Genomic DNA, 9855 nt, shown 5'->3' on the forward strand with positions numbered 1-9855 from the left:
CACCACTGAGACCAGATTTCTTCAAGTCAAGATCTGTCACATTATGGACCACCTGCTGCTGGGCCCATGAATCTCTGTGGACTTCAACTGCATCCTTCCTATAACCCAGAACATCATCCAGGGAGACAGGTTTCTCCAGATTAATTTATCTGGAACCTGGCCATCAGTCACAACCACATAAAACAACACTCCAGCCCTTATGCTCCTGCTTACAGATGGACACTGACTTACCTCACCCACAATGATGCTCCTGTGAACAAAAGAGAAAATGAGTGCTCATTTTTCCTTTAAAAAAAGAGCTATTTTTTTTGCCCCGGTCTTTTCCTCCTTAGCGTCCATGCTTGCTGAGATGGTAAATACGGAAAAGCTACAAAATTGTGTTCTGCTCCAGACCACATGCCAGGAACATCCCGTAGGGAGGCAGTGAGAGGGTGGAGGAGGGACGTTCTTCCATTCAGCCAGAGCCTGGCTATAGCAGATGAAATTTGGCATTTTGTGCTCTTGTGCTAAGATTTTAGACCCGATATACATCCTACTAGTGTGTTAGGTTTCTGGATATAGGGAGATCCCTTTCTTTTTTTATATTAGCCTTTGATTCAGCAGCTGAGGATGGCAGGAGATTCCATGAATGGCAACATTTTTCTGTCCCCTCTGTAGGTGCCTAGGAAAAGGATGCCCATACCAGCAAGGGGAGAAAGGTAGTTTGCACTACCCATGGCTTGCCATGGCATTGGATACAGCAATGCCTCCTTTCAAAGTCATGAACCAAAATGCGGGTTCGCATACAAGAGACTCGGGTGTTCCTAACACCCAGGTGCAAACTTGATTCTAATAGACACTGGTGATTCCTCCTTGAATAACACCATAGCAAACGAGAAGCTGGCCTGTGGATGCTACATTAAAAGCTATTTTCTATGAGTGCATTTAGTTGTTAAAGTATGTGGCCTCATTGGAATATAGAACACATTATAGTCCACAAATAGATTCATTCATTTCACTCTCCCTTCTATACGTCCACTCACTAGCTCTTGGGTTGCTAATCATGGGCACCATACAGCCTTTGTCTAGAGGATGTAATGACTAATTATCAACTCCAAACCCATGTCTCTCACTTGCCTTCATCAAAGAACTCTATGCTTTGTTGGAAAAAAAGAGAAAGAGGCAAATAATTTGCAAGACTTAAAGTAAGCACTTTGTATACATCTCTATTCCTACCACACACACACACACACACACACACACACACACACACACACATATTCCTGCTGTGTGTGATTTTTTTTTTAATATTGATGGCCAATGCAAAAGGATCTCAAACTGACTGGGAGACAAACCTCGGGGCACATCTGTAAGGAAGTTTCTAGATTGGGTTGAAGAGGGAAGACTCATGATACACGGGAGCAGCATCATTCTCTGAGCTGGGGTCACGTGGACTGGATATAAAGGAGAGTGTGACCCAAGCACTCCTTCTACCCTCTTTCTATTTTCTGATTGTGGGTAGAATGTGACCAGCCACCCCCTACCTCCCGTCATCATGCCTTCCCCGCCATGATTCCCTCAACCAACATAAACCCTCTGGTCCTCACATTGCTTTTGGTCAGATGTGTGGCCATGGCAACAGCAACAAGACAGAGAAATAACAGATAGGTGAACTGGAGTAGAAAATGATTCTGATGTGAATTTAGTTGGGAGAATCTCAGACAGTGGGGTGGCTGAGTTGAGTATTGGAGGTTGTGGGCTAGCCTTGTCTGATCACAGGTCAATGTAGATATGTCTCCATCTGCTTGTCCCACTAGACTGTCATCTCCTGGGAGTCACTGCATGAAGTCTGTTAGAGCCATTTGGTCTCCGGTGGCCCCTCCCAGACGAAGCTGTTGAGTCAGCCAGTTGTACCAATATGAGTCTACTTGTGTTGCTTACTGATTCTGCAAGGAACATCTCAAAGCATTTTAATGAGCCCCAGTTCACTCCTCAAAGTAAAAGATAATACCATCTTCTGGTTAACTACTGTAGGATCAATTATTATTGACCTGGACTGCCAAACATGAAGACTGTAAAATTATCCACACATAGAAATGGAGATACCCCCTTTCCTTTATATCTCGTAGTATGTACATTAAATGCTGGAAGAGTTGAAACCAAAACAAAAGGAGACAAAAGTTGGAGCATCTCATTTCTATGATGTTAGAACTCGGCCCCACTAGGAAGTCCCTGGAACAAGAGGAGGTGAAAAAAAAAAATCAAGTGGTCACTCATAGCCAAGATGCTGTGGGTTAAAAGACGGGGCCTCTACAGAACCTGTAGTGGGGATGGGAAGGTCAACAGAGGTATTGAATTCCTTTCTAGAGAAAAACTAACGTACTGAGCAGGAGTTCTTCCTTCCCATGTCCCATATGAAGTACCTGCTCTCTCACCTTGACCCCAGGCCCTCCTCTCCTGGGCCTGTTCAAGTTCAATTACCATTTCAAAATCAAACGCTTTAAAAAAAAAAAAAAGGTTTGGTTTGTTTTTCATGTGTCTCTACCAATAACTGTGATCATATCATCTATTAAGAAGTGGGTATAAGGGTAGCTCAGATCTCATTGCAAGCATAGAAAATCATGGTCTGGCCAATGAGAGTGATGGATTGTTAGAGGTTCTCTGTATGCAACAGTTATAATATTCACATCTAATTTAAAACAAAAACTACGGTTAAAAAATAAAAGTAAATTCAATGGAATTGCCTAAGAAAACACTTTTTAAAACTCTATATATCAAGCTATTTTTAGAAATACTTCCCATTGCGGATTTGGCTTCCAAGAGTTTGGTCCACTTGTTGAGGCATTAAATACCATGCCCAGCAGGGACTTAGGTCCCACTGAGTAAGTTTGGCTATAAATAGAATTTTTGGCATAGCAGTGAGTTTAATGTCAAAGAAGCAACACCCTATGCAATAATTAAATTCAAAGGGAAACGGTAGCAGGGCCACAATCAAGACTAGATAGAGGCCAACCTAGAAGGCAGTAATACCCAAATGTCTAGAGCCCAGTAATATCAAAAGACATTGATATTGTTCAAATGAGATGAGGTTTAGTTTTAAGGTATAATTAGAGTAATACAATAATGTAGTATTCAATACAGGATACATTTACAAGGGAAGGAGGTATTGCTAATAAATAGTATTTGTGGAAATCAAAAATAAAGGAGCACTGGACTACTGGACAGAAGGTAATACTTTTGAAGGTCATGCTCCCTAGAGTAGGATAATTAAAACAGAAAGACAAGCTTCATTTACCATTCCTTTATTTGATGCAAAGCTGATATAACTTTGAAATTTTTCAACAGATGGTCATGGGAACTCCAGATCCCTAAAACAAATACAGGTTCTTGCCACTCTTTGTGGTTGCCAACCAGAGCTAGTTGGTAATAACTCATTGCTGATTACATCACATACCTTGGTTGCAAGGTAAAGAGAAATCAGTTTGGAACTAAGATGGAGGTTTTTCTCTGCTGGTTAGCTTTCATAGTGCAGGAAGGCATTATCACTTTTTTTTCTTCTTACTGAAAGGGAAAAGGCATCCACAGTCAATCCCAGCAGTGAATCTTATCAACCTGGCAAAATGTATTCACTGATGCAATAGTGGCATAACTATTTGGGGGTAACCACCTGCTCTCTGCTTGGATTTGGGGCAAGCACCACAAGGGATAATTCATGCCTATTAACATAAACCAATGGTTTATGAAAAGTCCATGTTGCTTAGGGCCTCTTAGACCTAGGAGCAAACTTCCTGCTGTTCCTATCCACGGACAAATGCTACTCCCAGCCTCAATCAGAGAAACTTGTCTTTGCAATGAAGAGTGGTGAATGAAAAGAATCTTGGCTCATCAAAGTTCTGAAAATGTGTGATGGTAGAGTGCTCAACCCTGAACAAGATACTTAATATGACTCATTCTAAGGCTCGGGTAGGACCAGGAAAGAGGAGAGTGTAGAAAAAGTGTAAAAGTTGAATGATGATAGGGAAAAGGGATGTAAAATACTGTCTCATGGGCATGGCACAGCCCAAGTAGTCATGCCCTCAAAGGAGCCATGGCTGCCTACAGTGAGCATGCACAAGACTCCAGTTGATCATAGGTTGGACTTAAAGGATCCTGCTCCTCCATGCTAAGCTGTTGGTATGGATGGATTTTGGGGAAGGGGCAGTCATAGTTGTGTACCCACTGAGCGACCCGTCAGGCTTCAAAGGATAATTCCAAACCCATGTGATACTGGTTAAATTTCATGGATCTCAAAAGTATACTAAAATTATTGCATGTAGGAAAGGGACTTGAAGGGAGGAAGAGTGATAATAGGGATCACAGGGAGATTAGAGAGGGTAGAAGATTAAAGTAACCAGAATACATTGTATACATATGTGAAATTATATACAAATCCAATAAAAATTATGCAATTCAATAGATAAAATCCACAATCTTTAGCTAGAATTCAAGGTCTACTAGGTCAGGTCAGAACTTATCTCTCCGCCACACTCTTTGATTGCTGTGGGATGGTCTGTATGTCAAATTGCTCTGATTGGTCAATTAATAAAAAACGGATTGTCCAGTGGCCAGGCAGGAAGTATAGGCGGGACTAACAGAGAGGAGGAAAGAAAGCATGACAAGAAGCATGTGAAGACGCCGGTAAGCCACGAGCCATGTGGCAAGGTATAGATTTATGAAATGGATTAATTTAAGATATAAGAACAGTTAGCAAGAAGCCTGCCGCAGCCATACAGTTTATAAGGAATATAAGTCTCTGTGTTTACTTGGTCGGGTCTGAGTGGCTGTGGGACTGGCAGGTGATAGAGATTTGTCCTGACTGTGGGCAAGGCAGGAAAACTCTAGCTACATTTGATAAGTAAAATTATTATTTAATATCTCTTCTCCAAACTCCATTTTATTTATTTTTTTAATTCTTTCCATCCCTGACAGTCTGGTGCAAGACTAGCTCTTGGCTTCTCTACCTCATGTCCTGCTATGAGTGCTGAGAAATTCTGATCTTACTCTATTATAATCTAGGTTCACGTCTTATTTGAACTGTCATGATTTTTTTTTATAGACACCCATTTTTTCTAAAGAAGTTTGTAAAGTAATGGTTTGTAATCAATTTGGGGAGTAAGGTAGCTCTGCACTTCTGCTATGGCATTGCAAAAGGCATAGCCTATTTATCCCTAAGGATTCAACCGTGGTTTCTCCTGTCTCCCTCCCTCCCCATTGGCTCTGTCAGACCTGGAGTAGAATGGTACTATTCTCCTTTGCAGACCTCCTTTTGCCTTTATCCAAAACAATGCTTACTTAATGGTCTGTCTGCTGATGCCTGGCCAGTCCTCAAGACTGACCACAGAGTCCAGTTACCTCCTCAAAGCCCCATTGCCTGCCTAGAAGAGTACATGCCATTTAATAAGCACTAATGAGCTGAATTCAAATATCATATGCATTGTAATCTTACAGATATATCTGGAGATGGCTCAGTTTCTTCTCTCTTTAGAAAAATCATTAGAACAAGGATGAGGGGGCAGATTCAGGAACCCCATCCCTAAGTGAGGAGTAATTGACAGTTGATTGAATTATCAGTTTTTTAAGGGTGTGGTCCCTGTTGGGTTGACCATGCTCCAATGGATGGGCCTGTACTCATGAGTATACGGGCATCACAAATTGGACTCATTGGGCTATTTATAGAGGGAGAGAGGGGGAGAGGACATGAAATTGGAAAGGGTTCGGGAGGTAAAAGATGGACCTGCGATCAGTTTAGAGGGAAGAGTGGAGGTAAATAAGATTTAAATACACTATGAAATTCTTAAGGAATTAATAATAATAGCATATTAAAAATAACTGTAAGTTTTTTTTTTTTCTCGCTCCAGTAGAAGAAGTGATAAGGCAATGACTCCTTTGCTCAGTTTGGCAATAATTTCATAGGCTGCTATTATGAATGATTTTTAAAAATAAAGTTCTCCATTTTAAGTCTAATAATACATTGTTGCTGACAAAAAACAGACCAGAAATGTTAATTAAATTGAATCTGGATACTCAATCAGAAAGGGATTATGTAAGCTTAATTATTTAACTTTTGAAATTCTCGGATGCTGACCTGTCAGCATCAAGTGTCTATCACGTTGCTCGCTTTTCTGCGTGTCAAACAACTCAATGCCTGGTGACAATTCCATTTCACCTGCTTTCCCTTGTCAAACTCCGTGCAGTCTCTTCTGTCTTCCAATTAAGTGCTAACGCTGATTCTGAGGCAATTTACTCACATTTACAGGAATTTAAAAGGAAGGAATTTTAATGACAAAAGAATTCAGTTTGGCTTCCTTTTATCTGGGAACACGAAGATTCAGGAAGGTTTCCATCAAACTGGGTCTTGCTACGGTGCTCCAGAATCAATGTCTGACCAATTGAGTGAGAGAGCGAGAGAGCAAGAGAGCGAGAGAGCGAGAGAGCGAGAGAGCGAGAGAGCGAGAGAGCGAGAGAGAGAGAGAGAGCGAGAGAGAGAGAGCGAGAGAGCGAGAGAGCGAGAGAGCGAGAGAGCGAGAGAGCGAGAGAGCGAGAGAGCGAGAGAGCGAGAGAGCGAGAGAGAGAGAGAGAGAGAGAGAGAGCGAGCGAGAGAGCGAGAGAGCGAGAGATTGAGAGAGAGAGGCGTTCTCATACTAGTTCAAAGTTGAGGGGAACTTAGCTTTGAGTCAACTTGCACACTCACTTACAGATTTCTCATATGGGTAGCATGTAACACCTTGAGAACTTGCTCTCCCAGATCAGCCAAGACTCAAAATTCGGAGTCTGGTGGTTATTTTCAACTGCCTCCTGCTGGGGTCTATCAACTTGTCTATGCACTTATGGAATTGCAGGTGGGAGGGGCTGGCGTGTTGGACATCTTGATTTGAGATCTTGGGGTTTTCCTTGCTCTGTTTTGCAAATGTCTAGGATCCCTTCTGTGGAGCATAGAAGGAACAGATCCCATGAAGCTCAAATAGACAGTAGAAGTCCCGAGAGCTTGTTTCTCCCAGATCTTCTGTAACTGACAACTTTTCATAAAGACATTTCCTCATGGCCTCCAACTGGCCAAGCTCACTGTTGAAAAGGCATCCTTTGGTTTGAGCTACAGTTGGCCTGAGAGAATCAAAGCCACCCACCTGTTCCTGGCTATGGGCCAAGCTTCCTTGAGTAGGAATTATTTAGAACAACCAGATGGCAATAGACATGACCTTGGCTGTAAATTGAGAACTCTGTTGGAGGCATATATGAATTAAACCAGAAAACATGGTTAAATAAAATCAAGCATGTATCTTTTTAAACTTATTACTATCTTCCCCAATATATCATAGTGTTTTTATAAAGACAGATATTGATTTCACTTTCTTAAGGCAGTTGAATGAGTAAGAAAAAAAACTTTGACTGGGCATTTATTACAAGCTAGGATCTCTATTAGTTCTTCATATGATCATGGATCCTTTTAATACCCTTTGAGGTAAATACCTGTATCTCACTTTGTAGATGAAGAATTTGAAAAAATAACTTTGGATCTTCGCAAATGCACTCAGACATTGGTCCTGACTTTGCTCTAAAGACAGTCTGATGTCTATGGGATAGAGCAGGGCCTCTCTTGGCAAACTCTGGGCAGGTTCCGAACATTCCAGCTCTGAAACTTCAGTCCTACCAGTTCTTCCTCCAGAGAGTCGCAGAATGTTTACCTAAGTCATTTGGGTGCAGTTCAACAGACACTCACACATACTTCATTCACTGTTCAGGGAATGAGCATATGTTAGAGATGGTGTGTTAGAATCTACAGTCACTTTCTGTCTTCAGGAAGCTGAGTTCCTTAAATCCCCATGTCCTTCCCCCATTTCAGCAGAGTGGGCATTTGTACTATGCCTGGCACAAAGAATGACCTCCTGTTTGGGAATTGACTAGTACACCTGGAGTCATACATACACTACATTTGAGTGCAAACTGTTAGGTTTCTGTTTTCGTGGACACTGCACATGTCAAGGGACATTGCTCTTTACTTCCTGGGTAACCTTGAGGAAGTCACATATATATATCTTGATTTCAGTGTGTGTGTGTGTGTGTGTGTGTGTGTGTGTGTGTGTGTGTTTAAAGACTGTAAACAAAAGAGCCAAGTGCCCAACAGTGTGTGAGCAAACTAGAGTGCCATTGTCAAGATGCATGGCTGAAAAAGCATCTCAGAATTAGGAGGTTCAGGGATGGAAAAGTTGTGTAAATCTTCTCTGTAAGTAGCTTTAAACCTGTTTTATGAAAATAGTAGGATCACTTTTGTACTAACTGCTCAGCAAAATAGCAATGTAAGAAACAAAAAGCAAACTGAAAACTCCCCTAACCACAGACCCAGGAATACCTCCTAGAGACTTTACAAATCCCCAGTGAATTAAATCCAGGCTTCATGCTTGCTGCTCAGGGAACTGGGCGCCAGATGGACCCTGACTGTTCTGAAAAGGCAAAGCATTCACAGTTCACGGTGAAGGATTGAATGCTTTCTCCCAGGTCAGTGGCCATATATTCTAACACTTGGCTACTTTCCCCATTTATATTCAAGTATTAGAATTTATGGCCACTGTAATAAAGCAAGAAAAATAAATAAATGAAAGGCAAACAAATGAGAAAGGGAAAATTATGTGTATTTGTATAAAACATGATTTCTATGAAGAAATCTTATAGAAGCTGGATAAATAAAACCTAATTTAATTTTTTTCAGAACTAACAACTGATTTCAGTAATGTTACTGGAAATGTAATTACCATGTAAAATAATCATGTTTATAAATATATAAGTACATATATGTATAGATAGATAGATGATAGATAGATAGATAGATAGATAGAACAACTGTAGAAAATAAATAGAAAAATTCAAGTTACATGCTCTGTCTTGGGAGTATTGTAAGATTCTCTTATTAACATATGACTCTTCTTGGAGTGATTGAATTTTAGAAGTTGGTAACAGTATTGTAGGCTCTCCTGGGAATGTGCTTTGTGTGCCTGGTTCAGAGGACATGCTGAGAAAGGCTGTAGACTATTTAGTTAAGCTGCGTAAGGAATACTTCAAGTTGCCAAGCTATTGCTGTTCTGAAGTAAAGGAAAGACAATGTGCATGTACCAAGGGCCACTCTCAAGGGCTCTGCGAATAGACTCCACGGAAGGAGAGCTTCTCTAACAATGAAGAAACATGGTTTGTTAAATGGGAAGCGACTGGAGGAAACCAATTCCACTCTGGCTGTGCTGCGGGGAAGGGCAAGGCATGGGTGACCTTGAGCAGGTTTGGAGGCTAGATCTGCTGGTGCAATTCGCTGTAAGAAAAAAAAAATGCCAGACAAGGAGCAAAGAAAGTGTGGAGGCCCTGTTTTGTAAACATGAGGTCAGTTAAAAACATGTACATGTAAATAGGCAGAGGAGAACACTGATTTATGTGTGCTGGAGAGATCGGAGTTTCTTGCAATGTGGATGGAAGGAATTCCTGTGAGAAATTTGTCAAAACAGAAAGGGGATTGGTAATGAATGATTGAAATCCAGATGGAGGAGCCCAGGACTGCCCCAAGAGAGGGGAAGTGTCTGTCTTCCTTTGTGTATGGAAGATGCAGGAACAAGGAGAGGCAATCCAGGGGGAACATGAGGCTTGAAAGAGGGAGCCCTGAATGAGACCCAGAGACCAGGGCAAAACTTCTTCACTCAAAATTGTGGTTGCCGAATGCCAATGCCTTTTCATCAGAAGCTTCCCAGAGTGCTCCTGAGTCCAGTCTGAGATGCTTCATTTAGAGGTAGGAAAGTAAAAACAATGGAGTAGGAAAGAAAAAAGAGAGGAGAAGAAAGGAAATGGGAAAGGAGGGGAGGG

This window comes from Peromyscus leucopus, chromosome 22 (genome assembly GCF_004664715.2).
Source record: "Peromyscus leucopus breed LL Stock chromosome 22, UCI_PerLeu_2.1, whole genome shotgun sequence".
Lineage (NCBI taxonomy): Eukaryota > Metazoa > Chordata > Mammalia > Rodentia > Cricetidae > Peromyscus > Peromyscus leucopus.